The sequence below is a fragment of the Vigna angularis genome, chromosome 5, assembly GCF_016808095.1.
Source record: "Vigna angularis cultivar LongXiaoDou No.4 chromosome 5, ASM1680809v1, whole genome shotgun sequence".
In the NCBI taxonomy this organism is placed as follows: Eukaryota; Viridiplantae; Streptophyta; class Magnoliopsida; order Fabales; family Fabaceae; genus Vigna; species Vigna angularis.
In genome coordinates this window covers 7,331,453-7,350,845 of record NC_068974.1, presented here as the reverse complement: position 1 = coordinate 7,350,845, position 19,393 = coordinate 7,331,453, and the positions used below count along the sequence as shown (strand labels likewise).

At 33.2% G+C, this 19,393-nt stretch overlaps 1 long non-coding RNA gene across 1 annotated transcript; it reads right to left on the bottom strand.

Moving 5' to 3' along the window:
• Positions 1-9,173: 9,173 nt before the first annotated feature.
• On the bottom strand, positions 9,174-12,896 carry LOC108333768 (uncharacterized). The gene is made up of 5 exons (XR_008248939.1): positions 12,197-12,896; positions 12,005-12,121; positions 10,136-10,262; positions 9,606-9,717; positions 9,174-9,322 (listed from the first exon to the last, which is right to left on the bottom strand). It is a non-coding gene; the product is annotated as an uncharacterized LOC108333768 (long non-coding RNA).
• Between the last annotated feature and the right edge of the window lie 6,497 nt (positions 12,897-19,393).

Below are 19,393 nucleotides of genomic sequence, written 5' to 3'. Positions count from 1 at the left end.
AAGATTTAATTGTTGATGCGGTTTTTTGTTGGAAAGTATGAATTTATTGGGTTTGTGGTTGATATCGGATTATTTAGACTATGGTTTTGTATTATGTTTGGTTTATTGAGTTGTTGTTGGGTTAATTTTACTATGGTTTTGTATTACGTTTGGTTTGGCAGTGATGGATCACATTTTAAAAATGACAATGTTTTGGAGCTTTGATAGAAATTGTGCATTTTATTGATATGTTGTGCATTTTTTTCTTTGCAAGAGGAACTGTAACAGGTTAGGGAGAAATATGTTTGTGATTAGATTTTGGATGTGGACAATGTGCAGAGGGATGAAGTGTTGCACGATTTAGGCATTGAGTAGATGTTGTTGAATAAGGATTTTTGCAACTTTATTAATGGTTTGTTTAGAAATTTTTCGATATGTATTATTGAGGACTGAATGTACATATTTGTTGTTAAAATTGTTGAAAGAAAAGTAGTGGTTACATTTATTGTCAATGAAAATTGAAGATCAAAATGATCAATGTTTTAAATGTTTGTAATACAATCTCCACTAAATTTGGATGTGAATATTTATGAAATCTTTTATGCACAGGTTTTATGTAGAAAAAATTGATGAAAATAAATTGGCTTAAGTGTCAATGAATGCATTAACATGAGTTGGATGTCCATTAAGTTTGAAGAATAAACATTTGCCTGAAATAATAATTGACTCCACAACAGTTTTAAGTTGAAAAAATGATTAGAAATAAATTAGGCACTCCAAGAGTGTCTGTTGATGGATTGACAAGTGTACCAAATCGCACAAGTAATATAAAGTGTTAAGACCAAGTATCATAACCCAGAGGACTCTCGGCACTAAACAGTCGTGTGATAAATTAACTAATTAAGACTTAAAATAAAAGAGATCATTGGTTTAAAATGCAAAGACAAAAAATTAAATATGAATGCAAATTGATCAATATTAGAGTAACACAAGGATGAACGAATGTTGTTTAATATGAGATGAATATGTTGTTGGGGTTAGATTTCACCAAGTTCCCTCTCATGTATATAAGAATTCCTCTTTATGCATTAATGTTAACGTCACTCACTAAAGTACTTAGAACCCAATCCCTTGGCGCAATAAGTCTGCCATAATTCCTAGTTCGTGCAATTCGTAGCATTCCTAGAAAATTAAGTCTGAAGGTCAAGAGCTTAAGACGACCAAGTTCTCATACCCTCATCCCTGAGAAATATTACCCTTGGGAGAATTCAACAAGAACCTGAATTATAAGGAACCTCCCAGCACTCATGCAATTCATAAATCATGCAACTAAATGGGTTAAATAGAGCAAGCATTGAAACAGATGAATTCCCTAACAATTAATGAATAAAGCAAATATGATTAAGAATCAATTCAAATACATGAGAGTTCACAAGGTTACATCATTCTCCAACAAAAAATAGAGTTTAGTTCCCCATAGACATGGAGAAACTAGATGTACAATGGAAAAACATGAGATAATAAAATCCTAAGAGTAGAAGAGGAAGCTTTCGCCTCCAGATCCGCCTTCAGAGAGTAAAGGAGTGTGTTGTTGTGTTGCTCTAGCCAGAGATACAAAACCTAGAGCGCCTGGGTCCTTTAAATAAAGTTGGAAAAGAGTAGAAACAAGGCCCGGTCCAAAAGAGTCGAAACAGAGCAAAAATTGGGCTAGATCAGCAACGCGGGACACTCGGGCGGCCAATTTGGCTGCCCGGGCAGTGGACGTCGATTTCTGGAAGGCTTGAGCCTCCAATTTCGCCTAGGCTTCGGGGGTCCAACGCCCCAGTGGGCTAGGCCGCCCCGGCGACGAGCGTCGATTTTTCCATGCTCAAGCCTCCCGCAGGTTACCCAAGCTTCGTGCGGTTCCCTCTTCTAGTGCTTTTCTAGGCCTTTCTGAGCTCTATATCCTTAGCACTTCATCTTTGCTTCCTGTATTAATTTATTTTCTATCAAAACAAAGATAATTAGTCATAAAATCATCAAATTCAACCTCAACTCTCTTATTCACACAACTTAATGAAAAAGCATGAGTCCAAGCAAGTTTCTAAGTCAAAAAAGGTGTATTTAGTATCAAAATTACATCACAGATAACGGTATTTTAAACCGTTATCACAACCCCAAACTTAGAACTTTTCTTGTCCTCAAGCAAAACAAAATGTAACTTAGCTCTCAACAAATATCATAGTGGTTCAGCAGTTTTTCAAAAATCTTTTTCTATGACAAGTAATTACTCAAATCAGCTCATCATAGGAATATCAGTCAACATGCAGAGATGTTTTTTTCTCAAATAACTTAAGCTGATACTCAAACAGTTCAACAGATGTTATCCTTAAGAGCAATCAATCAACCAAGCAGAGATGTAATCAGAAATTCACAGAACTATTCCTCACCAAAGAAAGTGTTTCACTCAAGCACTCAAAAGTATATTACTCAAGCACTCAAAAATGTATCACTCAACTCAGGTGTATCGTGAGGTCTCTCAATCACTCTACTATCACAATATCACACAAATTAATTTTTCCTTTCATTTAACCACAATCAAACATACTCATAAGCAGGTTTTCATCACAAGGGCTTTTCTTGGCTTGTAACTTGCTTGGGCTTAAGAAGAAACATGGTTTTTCAGGAATGCAAAATCCTTGAGTTAAGAGAGATATTTATGAAATTAAAAATTACACACAGGTTCTCTTTTCAAGAAGATCTTTCCCAACCTTTTTCCCTTGCATTGAGCTCTATTTTCTTTTCTTTTTATTTTTCCTTTTTCCTTTCATTTTCTTTCCTTTTGATTTTTTTTCTTTTTCTGTTGCTTTTCAATTGCTCACTGCTTAGAAAAGTGGGGTTGCTTACCAGCAACCCCAAACTTGAACCTTTTTCAATACCTCAAAAATATTCTCAACTCAACTCAAGGTAAAGAATTTAAAACAGGACTTTCAAAGCATGCTTAAGGCTCAAGGTTCAAAGGATGGAACAAACTGTTCTCTTTTTTTATTTGGAAAAATTCATGAGTAGGCTAAAAAAATTAAGGGATAACAAAAGATGGCATTGATCATATGAAACCTGCAAACAAGTAGTTCAATCACAGAAAATTTGGGCAAAATCATTCATGCTTCAAAAGTAATAGCAATTATTCACAACAACTCTGAAGCCCAAAACTCACACAGGTAAACTCTCAAGTCCCAGAATTCATAAAAACATCCTGCTCAGTATCTCAATTAAATTTTACCTCAAGCACCTGTTTCATACTTTTTGAGCCATCACCTATAAATCAACACGTCATGCATCATCTCAACATCAATCAATACACTAGAATATCACAAAGCAATACTTATCACAAAACAATCACAATTGAATCAAAGCAGTGAAGTTCATTCAAGCAAAGTACAATAAATAAAACAAAAAAATAAAACAAAAACAAAATACAATTCTTTTCAAAACAATAAAACAAAAACAGAAAAATAAAATAAAAGTTTGTAAAACACTAGGTTGCCTCCCAGCAAGCGCTTCTTTAACGTCACTAGCTTGACCCAATCTTCATCATCATAGCATCCATCAGTAGATACTATCAGCAACATTCATCAGTAGATGTCTAGTCAGCGTCCTCTTCCATAGCAACATCCATCAGTAGCTGTTATCATTCATCATGCTCATCATAGCAACATCCATTAGTAGATGTTGTAGAAGCATCCATCAGTAGTTCCTATCATTACTGCCATCAGAAGCAGCATTGAACAAAAAAAAACTCAAACACAAAAAAAAAATCAAATCAAAACCACACAATTAAATCAACTAAAAAGAAAAGTTCAGAAAAATGGGTTATCATTCATCGTAGCGGCATCCATCAGTAGATGTTCTTATCTAAATTCTCTTAGCATCCCTCAGTAGATGCTGTCTAGCATCCATCAGTAAATGTTGTCATTCCTGCAAAGCAAAATCAAATCTAGACCCCACAAATAATCACTTAAAAAAAATCATAATACTAAAGAACACTGCACTAGAGCACTCAATTAACACTAGAAGAAAATTAAAAAAAAATAAAAAGATAACAAAAATAAAAAGATAAAAAAAATAAAAAAATAAAAGATAAAGATAAAAAAAAGATAAAGATAAAAGATAAAGATAAAAAAAAGATAAAGATAAAAAGTTAAAAGATAAAAAGATAAAAATATAAAAAGATAAAAGATAAAAAGATAAAAAAATAAAAAAATAAAAGATAAAAAGATAGAAAGATAACAAAAATTTTGAAAAGATAAAAAAATAAAAAAATTGAAAAGATAAAAAGATAAAGAGATAAAAAAAATAAAAAAATAAAAAGATAGAAAGGATAAAAAGATAAAAAGATGAAAACATAAAAGATAGAAAGATAAAAAGATAGAAAGATAACAAAAAATAAAAGATAAAAAGATAACAAAAAATTGAAAAGACAAAAAAAGATAACAAAAAATTGAAAAGATAAAAAAATTGAAAAGATAAAAAAAATAAAAAAATAAAAGATAAAAAGATAGAAAGATAACAAAAATTTTGAAAAGATAAAAAGATAAAAAAATTGAAAAGATAAAAAGATACAAAGATAAAAAAAATAAAAAAATAAAAAGATAGAAAGGATAAAAAGATAAAAAGATGAAAACATAAAAGATAGAAAGATAAAAAGATAGAAAGATAAAAAAAAATAAAAGATAAAAAGATAAAAAGATAACAAAAAATTGAAAAGACAAAAAGATAACAAAAAATTGAAAAGATAAAAAAATTGAAAAGATAAAAAAAATAAAAAAAAATAAAGAGATAAAAAGGATAAAAAGGTAAGAAGATGAAAAGATGAAAAGATGAAAAGATAATTAAAAAAAGATAAAAAATAGAAAGATAAAAAGAAATGGCTTGACCCATTGCAATTTCCCTATGCCTCAATTGTTCCTTTTTCTCGATCTTTTTTTCTTTTTGTTGAATTTTTTTAGGAATTTAATATAACCAGGAACCTGTTGCAGTGCCTCAATCTTAGGAATTTTAACCTCCAATTTCTTGAAGATTTCCATGAAGAGCAAAAACTGTTTTTCTTTTTTCTTCTTATGATACTTCTTTGGGTAAGGAAGGGTTTTTCATATGAGTCTTTCTTTTTTCTCTCATCCTCCTTCTCTCCCTTTTTCTTTTCTTCCCTCTCTTTTTCCTTTTTGGAACACTCCTTAGGGTACATAAGATTTTTCTCAATATTTTTCTTTTCTCTCTCAACCTCTTCTTTTTCTTTTCTCTCTTCATCTTTCTCTTTTTCACTCAGACTTTATTTTTCTTTTCTCTCTATTTTTCTCTCATCTTCTTCCTCTCTTTTTTTCTTTTCTTCACTCTCTTCTTCTATTTCTTTTATCTCACTCTGTTCTTCTTCTTTCTCTTCATCTTTCTCTTTTTCGCTCAAACTTTCTTCTATTTTTCTCTCATCTAAAAACTTGCCACTCTGAGTGATAACGGTCTTGCATTCCTCTTTAGGGCTAACTTCCATATTGCCCCCAAGATCGTCTAGCTTTTGAATATGTGATCAAGCTGACTCCCTATCCTTGTGACTGCTGCTTGATTTCTTTTATGATGAGAATCAGACATCTGCATTATCTGTTGAAGTGTGTCATCCATCTTAGCCCATCTTTCTGATAAGAGGGTTGTTGCTGCCATTGTTGTTGTGGTTCTCTATAAAATTGTCCGACAGCATAACCAAATTGACTTTGATCCATGCTTGAGTGAGGTTCCCACCAGTGGTTGAAATTGCCTTGGTGGAATTGAGTGTCCATATAATTAATTTCTTGTCCGAATTGCATCCTGCAGGCATTAGACACAAAACCCTAGAAAATATTGTTAGGACAAAAATAAAAATAAAAATAAAACATATGAAAATAAAATAAAATAGAATAAAATAAAATCAAATCAAATCAAATCAAGTAAAATAGAATAAAGCCAAAATTAATTAAGAATCACAAAAATAGAATAGTTTAAATCGTGAGTCCCGACAATGGCGTCAAAAACTTGTTGATGGATTGGCAAGTGTACCAAATCGCACAAGTAATATAAAGTGTTAAGACCAAGTATCGTATCCCAGAGGACTCTCGGCATTAAACAGTCGTATGATAAATTAATTAATTAAGACTTAAAATAAAAGATATCATTGGTTTAAAATGCAAAGACAGAAAATTAAATATGAATGCAAATTGATCAATAGTAGAGTAACACAAGGATGAACGGATATTGTTTAATATGAGATGAATATGTTGTTGGCGTTAGATTTCACCAAGTTCCCTCTCATGTATATAAGAATTCCTCTTTATGCATTAATGTTAGTGTCACTCACTAAAGTACTTAGAACCCAATCCCTTGGCGCAATAAGCCTGCCTTAATTCCTAGTTCGTGCAATTCCTAGCGTTCCTAGAAAATTAAGTTTGAAGATCAAGATCTTAAGACGACCAAGTCCTCATACCCTCATCCCTGAGAAATATTACCCTTGGGAGAATTCAACAAGAACCTGAATTGTAAGGAACCTCCCGGAACTCATGCAATTCATAAATCATGCAACTAAATGGGTTAAATAGAGCAAGCATTGAAAGAGATGATTTCCCTAACAATTAATGAATAAAGAAAATATGATTAAGAATCAATTCAAATACATGAGAGTTCATAAGGTTACATCATTCCCCAACAACAAATAGAGTTTAGTTCCCCATAGACATGGAGAAACTAGATGTACAATGGAAAAGCATGAGATAATAAAACCCAAAGAGTAGAAGAGGACGCTTTCGCCTCCAGATCCGCCTTCAGAGAGTTAAAGAGTGTGCTGTTGTGTTGCTCCAGCTAGAGATACAAAACCTAGAGCGCCTGGGTCCTTTAAATAAAGTTGGAAAAGAGTAGAAACAGGGCCCGGTCCAAAAGAGTCAAAACAGAGCAAAAATTGGGCCAGCTTAGTAACGCGCGACGCTCGGGCGGCCAATTTGGCCGCCCGGGCGGTGGACGTTGATTTTCGGAAGGCTTGAGCCTCCAATTTCGCCAGGCTTCGGGGGTCGGACGCTTGGGTGGGCTAGGCCGTCCAGGCGGCGAGCGTTGATTTTTCCACGCTCAAGCCTCCTGCAGGTCGCCCAAGCTTCGTGCGGTTCCCTCTTCTGGTACTTTTCTAGGCCTTTTTTAGCTCTATATCCTTAGCACTTCATCTCTGCTTCCTGTATTAACTCATTTTCTATCAACACAAAGGGAATTAATCATAAAATCATCAAATTCAACCTCAACTCTCTTATTCACACAACTTAATGAAAAAGAATGAGTCCAAACAAGTTTCTAAGCCAAAAAGGGTGTATTTAGTATCAAAATTATATCACAGATAACAGTATTTTAACCGTTATCAGTGTCATCTTCATAGTTCACCTTCATGTGCAAAATCTTTGCCTGAAGTACCCACTTATTTTGTCTTTGCTACTATTGTTTTTTTTTGCACCATGAGTTTTAATAAACATTGTTCCTTGTCCATGCAACTCTGTATAAATGGCATAGTAATTGGTTCCACATCAGTTTTAAGTTGAAAAAATGATTAGAAAAAAATTCGGCACTCCAAAGTGAGTGCCATCTTCGTAGTTGACCTTCTTGTGCAAAATCTTTGCCCGAAGTACCCACTTATTTTTCCTTTGTTACCATTGTTGTTTCTGCACCATGAGTTTTAATAAATATTGGTCCTTGGCCATGCAACTCTATATAAATGGCATAGTAATTAGTTCCACATCAGTTTTAAGTTGAAAACATTATTAGAAATAAATTAGGCACTCCAAAGTGAGTGTCATCTTCGTAGTTGACCTCCTTGTGCAAAATCTTTGCCTCAAGTACCCACTTATTTTACCTTTGTTACCATTGTTTTTTCTACACCATGAGTTTTAATAAATATTGTTCCTTGGTCATGCAACTATATATAAATGGCATAGTAATTGGTTCCACATCAATTTTATGTTGAAAAAATGATTAGAAATAAATTAGGCACTCCAAAGTGAGTGTCATCTTCGTAGTTGACCTTCTTGTGCAAAATCTTTGCCTGAAGTACCCACTTATTTTGCCTTTGTTACCATTGTTGTTTCTGCACCATGAGTTTTAATAAATATTGTTCCTTGTCCATGCAACTCTATATTAATGGCATGGTAATTAGTTCCACATCAGTTTTAAGTTGAAAAAATGATTAGAAATAAATTAGGCACTCCAAAGTGAGTGTCATCTTCGTAGTTGACCTCCTTGTGCAAAATATTTGTCTGAAGTACTCACTTATTTTGCCTTTGCTAACATTGTTGTTTCTGCACCATGAGTTTTAATAAATATTGTTCCTTGGCCATGCAACGATGTTATATCAAGAACAATTTAATCGAATTTAATGCCTTTGTAATCAATTGCGGTCTTCAAAAATGAAGTACCAAATCCACAACCTATTCATTTCAAAAACCATTCTCTAAGATCAATAAAACATGCTTCAAATCCACCATATGGACAAAAGTTCAAATAAGTATGTATCATTTCCATACAAACGTCATTTCAACAACCTTGCTCTATCATCAACAATAACATACACCTTAAGTCACATTATGACCTTCATAATATTTTACCAATGTTTTCAAAATCAACTAAATTTTTCAACATGATACCAAACATCATTGTATATAATATAAGTGTAGCTAAATTACATACGGATATATCCGTATATAATTTACATACGGAAAAATCCGTATATAAATTATATACGGAAAAATCCGTATATAAATTACATACGAAAAAATCCGTATATAAAATTTATATATAACTTACATACGAAAAAATCCGTATATAATATCTGTATATAACTTACATACGAAAAGAATCCGTATGTAATTATTTATTTCCAAAAAAAATATTAAAAATTATTTATATATGATCATAAAATTTACACATTAAAAAAATGTTTAAATAACTAATTTAATATAAAATATCTTTTTACAACATTAGTATCTTTATACTTGAAACCAAAGTGGAACTAAAAAGAATCCACTGTCAAATATATAACTCATCCAAATTTTAGATTTATAACGTGTAACTAAAATTTTCAACTAATTCGGAATCATAACTTATTATATTCTAACATTAAATTTCAACTTTACAGTATGTCAAGCCATTATGGCTACACCGTTAAAACCAAAATAAAATTATAAAAACTAATTCCAACAACTATTTATTTACAAAACAAGATTCCCTATCATATCTAAGATATCCTTACGCTCCTTGGCTTCTCTTATCTTACCATCCATGTTTTGAAGCAAATGAGACAGATCAACATTACCTGCATTGCATTAAATTTTCAGAAACTTAAAATCTAAATGTAAAAGCACGAGTCCATAGAGACAACGGTGATTAATATTCTACAGACTAAAGCATAGATGCATCATCCTTAGACATAATATATTTGAATAACTTGAAAATCAATTACTGCTGGAGTAATACACTTAAGGCACATTAGTTAAAACAATAATAAGATGCACTTAAGGCACATTAGTTAAAACAATAATGAGATGCACTTAAGGCACATTAGTTAAAACAGAATTGTTGGTAAACGTAAAACTTACATCTTCTAATTTTGAGTTCAAGTCATTAACTTTTTTCTCTAACAAACACTCGAGTTTCCGTGTTCCCTTTCTACTTGTTTTGTGTTTCCAGTTCCCCTTTAAGCTTGTCCACCTGCATAAAGAATTTCTGAGTCTGCACTATAGAATAATGATCATAAAAGACACATCTACTGGCTGATTTATAAGTAACCTGCTTCTGTAGAAAAACCTTGGCTCAGTTTGTGACAGCCGAATTTTCACTAGAGTTAATTAAATAATCATAGTTTTTTTTTAACTGGGAATGTTAAGAAAAATTAATCACATTGTTTTGTAGAAATCCTCATATATGAATTTTGTGAGATAAAGGACAGAACTAGCACCAATTGATCAATGAATATAAACATAGTATCAGTTTTAAGTTGGAACAATACATAACACTATTTCAGAATTAAAATGATTTTTTTTTCTAGAAAGAGAATAATATGACCTGCCATGAATCATGGGCTGCATTTACAAAGAAAGATAAGTAAAAAGAAGATAAATAAGCTTACACATTGATAAAATAACCAGCATCTGCAAGGCATTTCACTTTAGTTGTTCTAGGTAGTAGTGATTTGAATCGATCACAATTTAAAATTGCAGCCAACTCTCCAGCATAGAACATCCAGAGATAATTGCCTAAAGTTACAAGTTTCAACTAGTGAATTAAAAATTATTCAAGATGAAGACAAAAGTATGTAACCATCAATGTCCCATACATTTTGAGCACTTTTCATTCCTTTTGCTAAACTTTTGTTGCCCCGTTACATGTCATTGCCATTATCTTACTTTCACCTCTTCCAAAGTAATTATAATATTCAATTATTTATTTTATGTAATCACATAATATTTTTATGTATTAGATAAATATTAAATGGTTTAGTATGTTAGTTTAATTATTTGATTAGTATGTTAGCTATATTTAACTTGGATTCTTTTGTATACATATTATAAATAAATTATTCTGAACTTTGGATGTTTAGACCACATTTCTTGACCATTACCATAAAAACCTATGAAAAAGAGAATTGTTTGCTGTTGATGAAATTCATTGTACAAACAATATCCAGAACATACATCATATTCAAAAGTTAACAGCATGTTTCTATTTACTTCATTGAGTTTTTATACATCACATAATTCAAAAATTATAACCATAATCATAATAATAATAATAATAATAATAATAATAATAATAATAATAATAATAATAATATGACTTGCTTCTCTATTTTGATATCTAAAATCTTGAAACCTGCTAAAGAAGTACATGTGTCGGTATATACTCTCTAATTTCCTATCCCCAAACAAAAGTTTCTTTTATTTTCCCTACTTGAGTTTATCTTTTACAATTAAGATTTGCTACAATCATATATATCATCTTCATGTCATTATCAAATGTGAAACAATATCAAATGCATACCTGTTAAGAAAGATGGAATTATAAGGCCAGTTGTTTGAACTTATTTTGAAGAATTAGCGGTTTTTTAATTAACAGATGTTTCAATAAAATATAAATAAAAACTGAAAAGGAAACAAAAATAGTTTTAGAGCTTTTCTTTTTTCACTCTCAATATTCCTGAAAAAAATTTCAATAAAAGATGTATCACAGAATCACTAAGCAAAGAAGCACTTACAAAGAAATCAATCTCTCTGCATTGATATTAGCAAACAAAGCCTATAATTGTTCATCCTTCTAACATTTTAATAACAATATCTCTGCATGTCTAAAACCTTAGCAACATAAATTTAATACCAATCTCATCCAAATGGAAATGAAAATCATTTGGATAAAGTAATCAAACCTCACACTTTCACTGATATTCTAATTTGTGCACTTCACTTCAATATTCCTTCCAATTCAAACAAAACTTTCTCCAACATATCAGACTTCACAGGATTCACAATACTAATTTACTATAATAGGTAATAGGTATAGGTAATCTAAATACATATAAAAGAAAGTTGGCTCACTCTTCCCTGAGAATATTCTGACACACGCACACCTAAATTCTGAGTCTCTATGTTCATTTTCGTGCTATCAGAAGAGTAGATGTAGCTACAGAGACAAATATTGCTCTTTACCGTGTGCACAGAGGGTAACAGGGGGATTTTCTAGTGTAAAGTCAAACACATTCTTTGAAGGTGTGACACAAGGACAAGCAAAAACACACAAGTCACAGCGGTCCTTCTAGGACATCAGTAAAAAGAAGCAAAAACACACAAGACACAAGGTGGGATTGTATTATCCTCTTTAGTGAGAGTCTTCCTTATAAAAATAACTTCATTATTGTATAGCCTAGAGAGACCTTTACACACTTATTTTGGAAATACTTTGTGTACTTCAAATGATATAATGAAGAATCAAGAATACTAATCACCTTACGAAAAACTTCAGTCACTGGGCCATCGTTTTCTGATGCAGTCAGCTCCTCTTTAGCCTTTTCTAATCCCCTGATGATTGCTTGCATTTCCTCTGCTAATGACTTCAATTGTATCTACAAGATCATGGATTTATGATCACTATTCATTGCAATCACATTAACTAATAGTAATAGTTATCCAGTACAAACATCATTTTCTTTTCCTTAAAAGTGCAAATATCCAGTTTCTTAAGGTCGCGCTTTTCTTCACACTCAGCTGAAATTTCGTACACTTCTTGAACCTGCACAAAAACATTTACATAAATGTCGAAGAGAAGAGAAAGAACATAAATTCCGGAATATTTTCTGATAAATCACTATAGCCTTCTCCATCGAATCCACCGATTACATCCTCATTTTTGCACCATTTCACCGATTCAGCCGTTGAATCTTCCTTTTCCACCGAACACGCGACCTAAATCGCATTTCTCACCGAACAATCTTCCTATTTTTCACTCCTCTCCGAACCCTTCCCGCTCCTGGAGTATTATCATGAACCTAGGGTGGATGAAGGTACTCTCTCAGCGTCGAACTACGACTCCGAAACGAACGATGAAGGTGATTGCTTCATCAACGAAGGACAACGACATTGCTGCCTTATTATGCGACGACAGTTCGAAAGAGAAAGGGGGAAGAAGCAAGGGTTCGAGAGAGGGAGAGCGACAGTGAAGAGGGCTCGGGAGAGGGACAACGAGGCGAATAGGGCTTGAGAGAGGGACAATGAGAGCAAAGAGGGCTTCAGAGAGAGATGTGAAATCGCGAGGGTTTGAGAGAGAGATCAAATAGGGTTCGAGGGATAGAGAGAAGATCGAGGGTTTTGAGAAGAATAGGGTTCGAGGGAGAGAGAAAAGCTAGAGGGTTTTGAGAAGAAAAGGCTTTGAGGTTCGCTTCAGGTTGGCTTCATTTTAATCAGAATTTTTTTAAGTAAATTATTTTCCCAGTTTGTATGTAACATTGGTAACTAAAACGTGGATAGAGTTACGTACAAATGATTGGAGGTACATACGAATCTATCCTTAAATAACTTTTTCACCATCACGCGTCAACTTTATATACAACTTTTATATACGGATTTGTCGTATGTAAAAATCCGTATATAATATCCGTATATAATTTTCTTTCTAAAATCTGTATATAATATCCGTATGTAATATATGTATTATATACGGATTATAATCCGTATATAATAATTCGTATGTAATAGCCATATTTCTTGTAGTGACCCTTATCTTCATTTTTTGCTTCAACCAACTTTATTAAATCATGAATACTACTTTGCATGTCCGAAATAACCTGTGTTTGTTCTTCTACAACACAAATTAATTTCTCCTTAACTCCTTTATTTTGCTTGTTAAATGGAACACCATATTTCTGAACAATGTCTTTCACCATACCATAACAAAGCTCTTCTTTGGACACACCAACATCGACAACAACCTACAATGTCATTAACAAATTTCATTAGATAAAACACCAAATATAAAATACATGGCACCAACACATTCATCAAATCACCAACAACTCACCGATGCCTTAGCCAAAGCACTTTTGATGAACTTCTCCTCATCCTCTTTTATTATCCCCTAATTTTATATCACATTCCTCTTTTCTGCCTATTTCTTTTATTGTGCAAGAAAATGTACAAATTTGTTACAGAAAGTATAGTTTATCAATGACAATGAAATACCTCGAGCTTTCTTCACCTGGCCTCTTGCTTTAGCACTTTGGAGGTTTACTCAAGCTCAGATTTTTTCTTCTTCTATCTGATACCTACACACACATTATCAGATGTAAACAACATAAAGAAAATATCAACAAATTTATTAGAAATCACAAAATTTACTTATGCATTTCAATATTCAGTTCACTTGTTCATAATTTGGAAAATGGTTTACAAAGAATGTGTTAGAGATACAATATACTGAAAGGTTGTGTGTGTTACCTTAAACAACACTTGGTATTCTCCTCTTCTTCCCATGAAGCAGGTATGCAGTCAGAATCAGCTTTGTGGCTCCCATTGTGCCTCAAACTTTTTGATATTTCCTTTTCTTCCTCTTCACTTGAGCTCCAATTTGAAGTGACTATATATACATTTTAATTATAAAAGTATTTCAAACTAAATAAGCACAATATAATCTGAATGCAAAATGCATACTTGTATGGTTAGTCGTAAACATCAACTATTAATAGTTTCAATACATGCTTATCTACAACATACCGAGTAGCCCATATGGTATGATTCACTACTTACTCAACATGTTCTTATGTCCTAATTTATTATTTTAATGACAGGGTGCGCTTTATTACCTTAAAATTTGGGATTTAAGAGAATGGCCAAATCAACAATTTTAAGACTATACGTAATTTTTATTTACGAATAAGAAAATTTATGATACACATCAGACATAACAAGCAAGAAATTTATGACTGCTATAATTGATATCAAATGGATATATACCAATGAATATTTCCTTCTCCAAGCACTCATAAGTTTATTTTACTACTTGGCAAGAATCTTCATCAACATTTCCTACAAAGTATATTTCATTGAGATTACCTGCATAACAATTAAAAGTATTTCGCGTGTAAATTTTTTGTAACTTTGCACCCAAAAAATACAACAATCCCGAAATGATAAAAAAATTCAAATATTTAAAATAAGTTAAAATCACCGAACAACAACAAGAAAAGAAAATCAAAACCAACCACGAAAACTTACAAACTATGTTTTTTCGTCTTCAATGGTGGTTTTTGCCTATGGCGGTGCTTCCAAACGAAGGTTGTAGCGAAACAAACGACAAAAAGCTTTAAACCCATGTCAATGGTGGTTTCGACGTTGAACGGTGCTTCGAAACGGTGGAACCTTCAGGCAGAACGACGGCGGACACAACTCCGATGAACAATGACAGTTCGGTGAACGATCCTTTGTCGGTGAACGATCGGTTGTGGTCAAGGGAGGTTTATAGGTGGGGTGGGAGGGACGGGTGGTCGTTCTCTCTCATGGGTTTTTTCTCCCAAATGAGATCTGCAAGGTTTGAAACACTTAAAAAAATGAAATCCGTGAAATGAAAACTCTTGCAACCCCAAACCTTGCTTTTCCATGTCATTTAAAATTATTTTAATTTTTTCCACATGGACCAATCAGAATGTGACACGTAAGTGGAGTCAAAATGTTGTTAAAGTATCATTTTCCTTGGTTTTATGAGTGATAGATGAAAAAGTGAAGAAGATGGAGCTAGAAAAAGTGGTTACGTAAAAAGTACAAAAAGAAGGAGAGAGAGAAAGAGAAAGAGCTTTTAGAAATGAGTGTTTTTAAGTGGGGTCCACTTGGTGAGAGAAAAATAAAGTGTAGCTTTAGAATTAAAATGGCTTATGGGGTCCACTTGGGTTGGTAGGTTTAAGAGGAAGTATATTTAAATTAGTAAAAGTGGGGGTATACTAGAAATAGTGTTATAGTTGACGGAAATGTGAAATTAGTAATTTCATGGGGTGTATCAGTGAAAATTAATTTATTTAATTATTGTGAATTTGGAATATTTGTTGGTGAATAATTTTGGTTGACTTTATACTTGTTAACAGGAAATATGTATGGTTGTGATGGTGTGGTTGTGAGAATAAGCGTTTTGTCATTTCCTTAAAATTTTGTCGACAGATGATGTTTGTATTGTGATACGATAATGTGTTGGGTCTCTGGGAGACAGGGATTCGAGTGTAACCGTTTCCTTGTTCGCGAGGACTAGAGAGGGTTAGATGTCTCATCCAATGACTTTGACTCGTGTGAGTATAGTGCTCGGTGGGTGCACCTAACCGAAGTTTTTACTCGTAATTCCTTGAGGAGTCAGGGAGATAGGCCTAAAGTTGTGATGGAAAGCGGCTCAAAATCGCCCTGTTTTGCGAAACAGGTTTAGTACAACAAAATTCAAGAAAACAACAGAAGCTTGTGAGAATGATCTGAGTCATTGTTTTGAATAGCGTGATGTATTGTAATGTTATCACTATGATAGTCTGGTAGTGATAGTCTATGTTATGAGTTGAGCATTAGGACGTAAGGTGATGTCGGAATTATGAGTTGAGTATTGAGGGATAATGTGATGTGACGACTGGTGTAGTTTGTGTTTTGAGGATATGATTACTAAATTGTATGCTATGTTATATTCTTAGCTACTCACCCTTTCCTTTTGTGGTTGTGGTTTCACCTACAATGATCGTACTTGTACGGGAGTAGATGGGGATGCAGATAAGGTAGGGCAGAAGTAACGCGACGAGAGAAATGGGGTTTTGTTGGTGGGAAATTTATTATGTTTTATGTTTTAATGTTATTCCATGTTTTGAATAATGGATTTGAAAATTGTAAGGTTTGAATTTTATATTTGTTCGGATGTCTCATGTTTTATTTGCTTCCGCAATTTTATATAAACGTTTATAAGCGACAAATTTTAAATGAAAAAAAAAATTGGCCTAAATTTCGGATCTTATTATTTACAAGTGGCACTCTATTAGGGGTGTTACACATGATGTCTACTTGACCTCTCGTGAAACCATTCTTTATAAGGAATAGACTTAACCTTTCACACCAAGCTTTGGGAACTTGCTTTAATCCATATAAAGCTTTGTTAAGTATGAAGACGTGTGTAGGATTGGTCTGCCATTCAAACCCTAGAGGTTGTTCCATGTACACTTCTTCCTTAATGTCACCATTTAAGAATGCAATCTTGAGTTCATCTGATATAGCTTTATTTTGTTGAACGCCGCAAATGATAAGAGAACGTGAATGACTTTTATCCTTGCTACAGGAGCATAGCTTTTTGTGTAGTTGATTCCTTCTTATTGAGAATAACCTTTCATAACTAGTCTTGTTTTATTTCTAATGACATTTCCATGTTCATCTAACTTGTTGTGATAGACCCACTTAGCTCCAACTACGTGTTTTCCATGAGGCAGCTCAACGAGTTCCCATACTTCATTTTTCTTGAATTGATCAAGTTCTTCTTTCATAGCTTCAATCCAAGAATTGTCTTCAAGAGCCTGATTGATGTTTAGTGACTCGATTTGAGAGATTTGAGCGGTGGTTGATGGCTTGTGATACGATCTTGTCGTCACGTGTTTATTCAAATTGTCAATAATTTTCTGAGAGGGATAATTCTTGGTGATCAGACAATGCAGGCTTTTTGGTTCTCTTCTTTCTTCACTAGTATTGTTGTATGGCTCATCATATTGACTCTCAACTTCATGGTTGGGATTTTTTTATGTGTTTCCTTCCTTGGATGTGCAATCGTTTACCTGCATTTTAGAAAAGGATTGGTCTAGCTCTGGCTTATTTTGGTCAGACTCATGGTTAAATTTCACATGAATGACTTCTCCAACTCTCAAGGTTCTAGAGTTATAAACTCTAAATGCTCTTGATGTTTCAAAGTAGTCAAGCATGATCCATTCATCACTACGAGAATCAAACTTACCTAAGTTATCCTTGGTGTTTAGAATAAAACGTTGACAACCAAAAGGATGAAAGTAAGAAATATTTTGCCTTTTGTCCTTCCATAATTCATAAGGTGTCTTGTTGATGATTGCCTTTATGTAAACTTTGTTTTGAATGTAGTAGACAATGTTAACTACTTCTGCCCAAAAGTGTTCAGGAGTGTTAAAAGCATTCAACATGGTTCTGGCCATTTCTTGTAAAGATCTATTTTTCCTCTCAACAACACCATTTTGTTATGGAGTTCTTGGATTTGAAAAGTTGTGTTTGATGCCAGAGTTTTCGCAAAAGTTTTTTTGAAGCTCATTTTCAAATTCTCCTCCATGGTCACTTCGGATAGACATACTTTTTAAATTCTTTTCAGTGTCTATCCTTTTATAGAGTTTGCAAAAGACATTAAAAGTTTCATCCTTATGAGTTATAAACATAACCCAAGTCCATCTAGAAAAATCATCTACAACTATTAACCCATAGTGTTTACCACTCAAACTCATTTCTTGTAGGTCCAAACAAATCTATATTTTAAGCAACTCAAGAGGTCGTTTGGTCGATACCATGTTTTTACTTTTAAAAGATTCCTTGACCTGTTTTCCCTTCATGTAAGCACTAGAAAAGACTGTATTGTTGAATGATATGTCTGGCAGTCCTCTAACGAGATCATGGCATTGCAACTTTGAGATTAATCTCATGCTTGTGTGTCCACAGTTATTATATCATGTCACTCCCTCATCTTTCATAGATACTAGACATGAGACACTTTGTGACTGCAATTCATCCAGATTTATTTTATACAAGTTACCATGTCTATTAGCTATAAATACTAAGGATTTATTACTATATAATACTCTATATTGGCCTTTCTCAAAATTAACATTATATTCTTTATCACACAATTGACTTATGCTAAGCAGATTATGTTTAAGGTCATCTACCAATAAGACATTATCATTGGAAGGGGAAAGGTTTGTACCTATCTTTCAAATTCCTATCATTTTCCCTTTTTTGGTTTCCTCCAAATGTGATCGAACCTCCTTTCTTGTCCCTTAGGTTTAGGAACATACACTTTTCTCCTGTCATGTGATGTGAGCAACCACTGTCTAGGTACCATGACAAGGTTTTCTTTTCGGTCATCAAACATATCTGCAAAGAGGAATTATTTGACTCTTAGGTACACATAACCAATTTGGTTCTGACTTGTTAGACATGTACATTTCCTTCTTTTCATAAGTCAATGCATTATTATTTGATGTAGTAAATCTAATATGGTTAGTTTTCTTTTTGTGTTTTGTGTTAGGTTTCCTATAACCTAGACCTTGTTTGTTAGATGGATGCCTACTTTCTCTCAACAGACGATCTAACCTATCATTTCTCTCAAGAGCTCTGCTTAGTATTTTGGTGAGGGTATCATTTTCATGCCTAAGGGATTCTATGATTTTAGCATTTTTGGCTATTGTATTTTCTACAGGTTTTTCATTTTGTACCTTGGTTTCTTCCTTTTCCTGTTCTGTGACACTCAACTCTAACCTAAGACTATTAACCTTTTGTTGAAGTGTCTTAACAATATCCCTAGATGTAGCTACTTTATTTTCTAGGTTATTCTTTTATGCGAGGAGTTTTATATGTTGATTACATAAATTCTTATATGTACAGGACAACTTAGATGAATACGATAACAGTTCATAATATGTGTTTCTTACTGAGTGTAGATCAGAAAAGTTTACCTCATCATCAGAGTCATCTCATGTACTCTCAGCATTCCCTGTTTCCAAGCATACTTTGGCATCCTTGTCCTTGTCCTCGTCATATGTATCCAGGTCTTCCTAGGTGCTCATAATCATCATCTTTTTCTTTTCAGGTTTGTTGCACTCGTAACA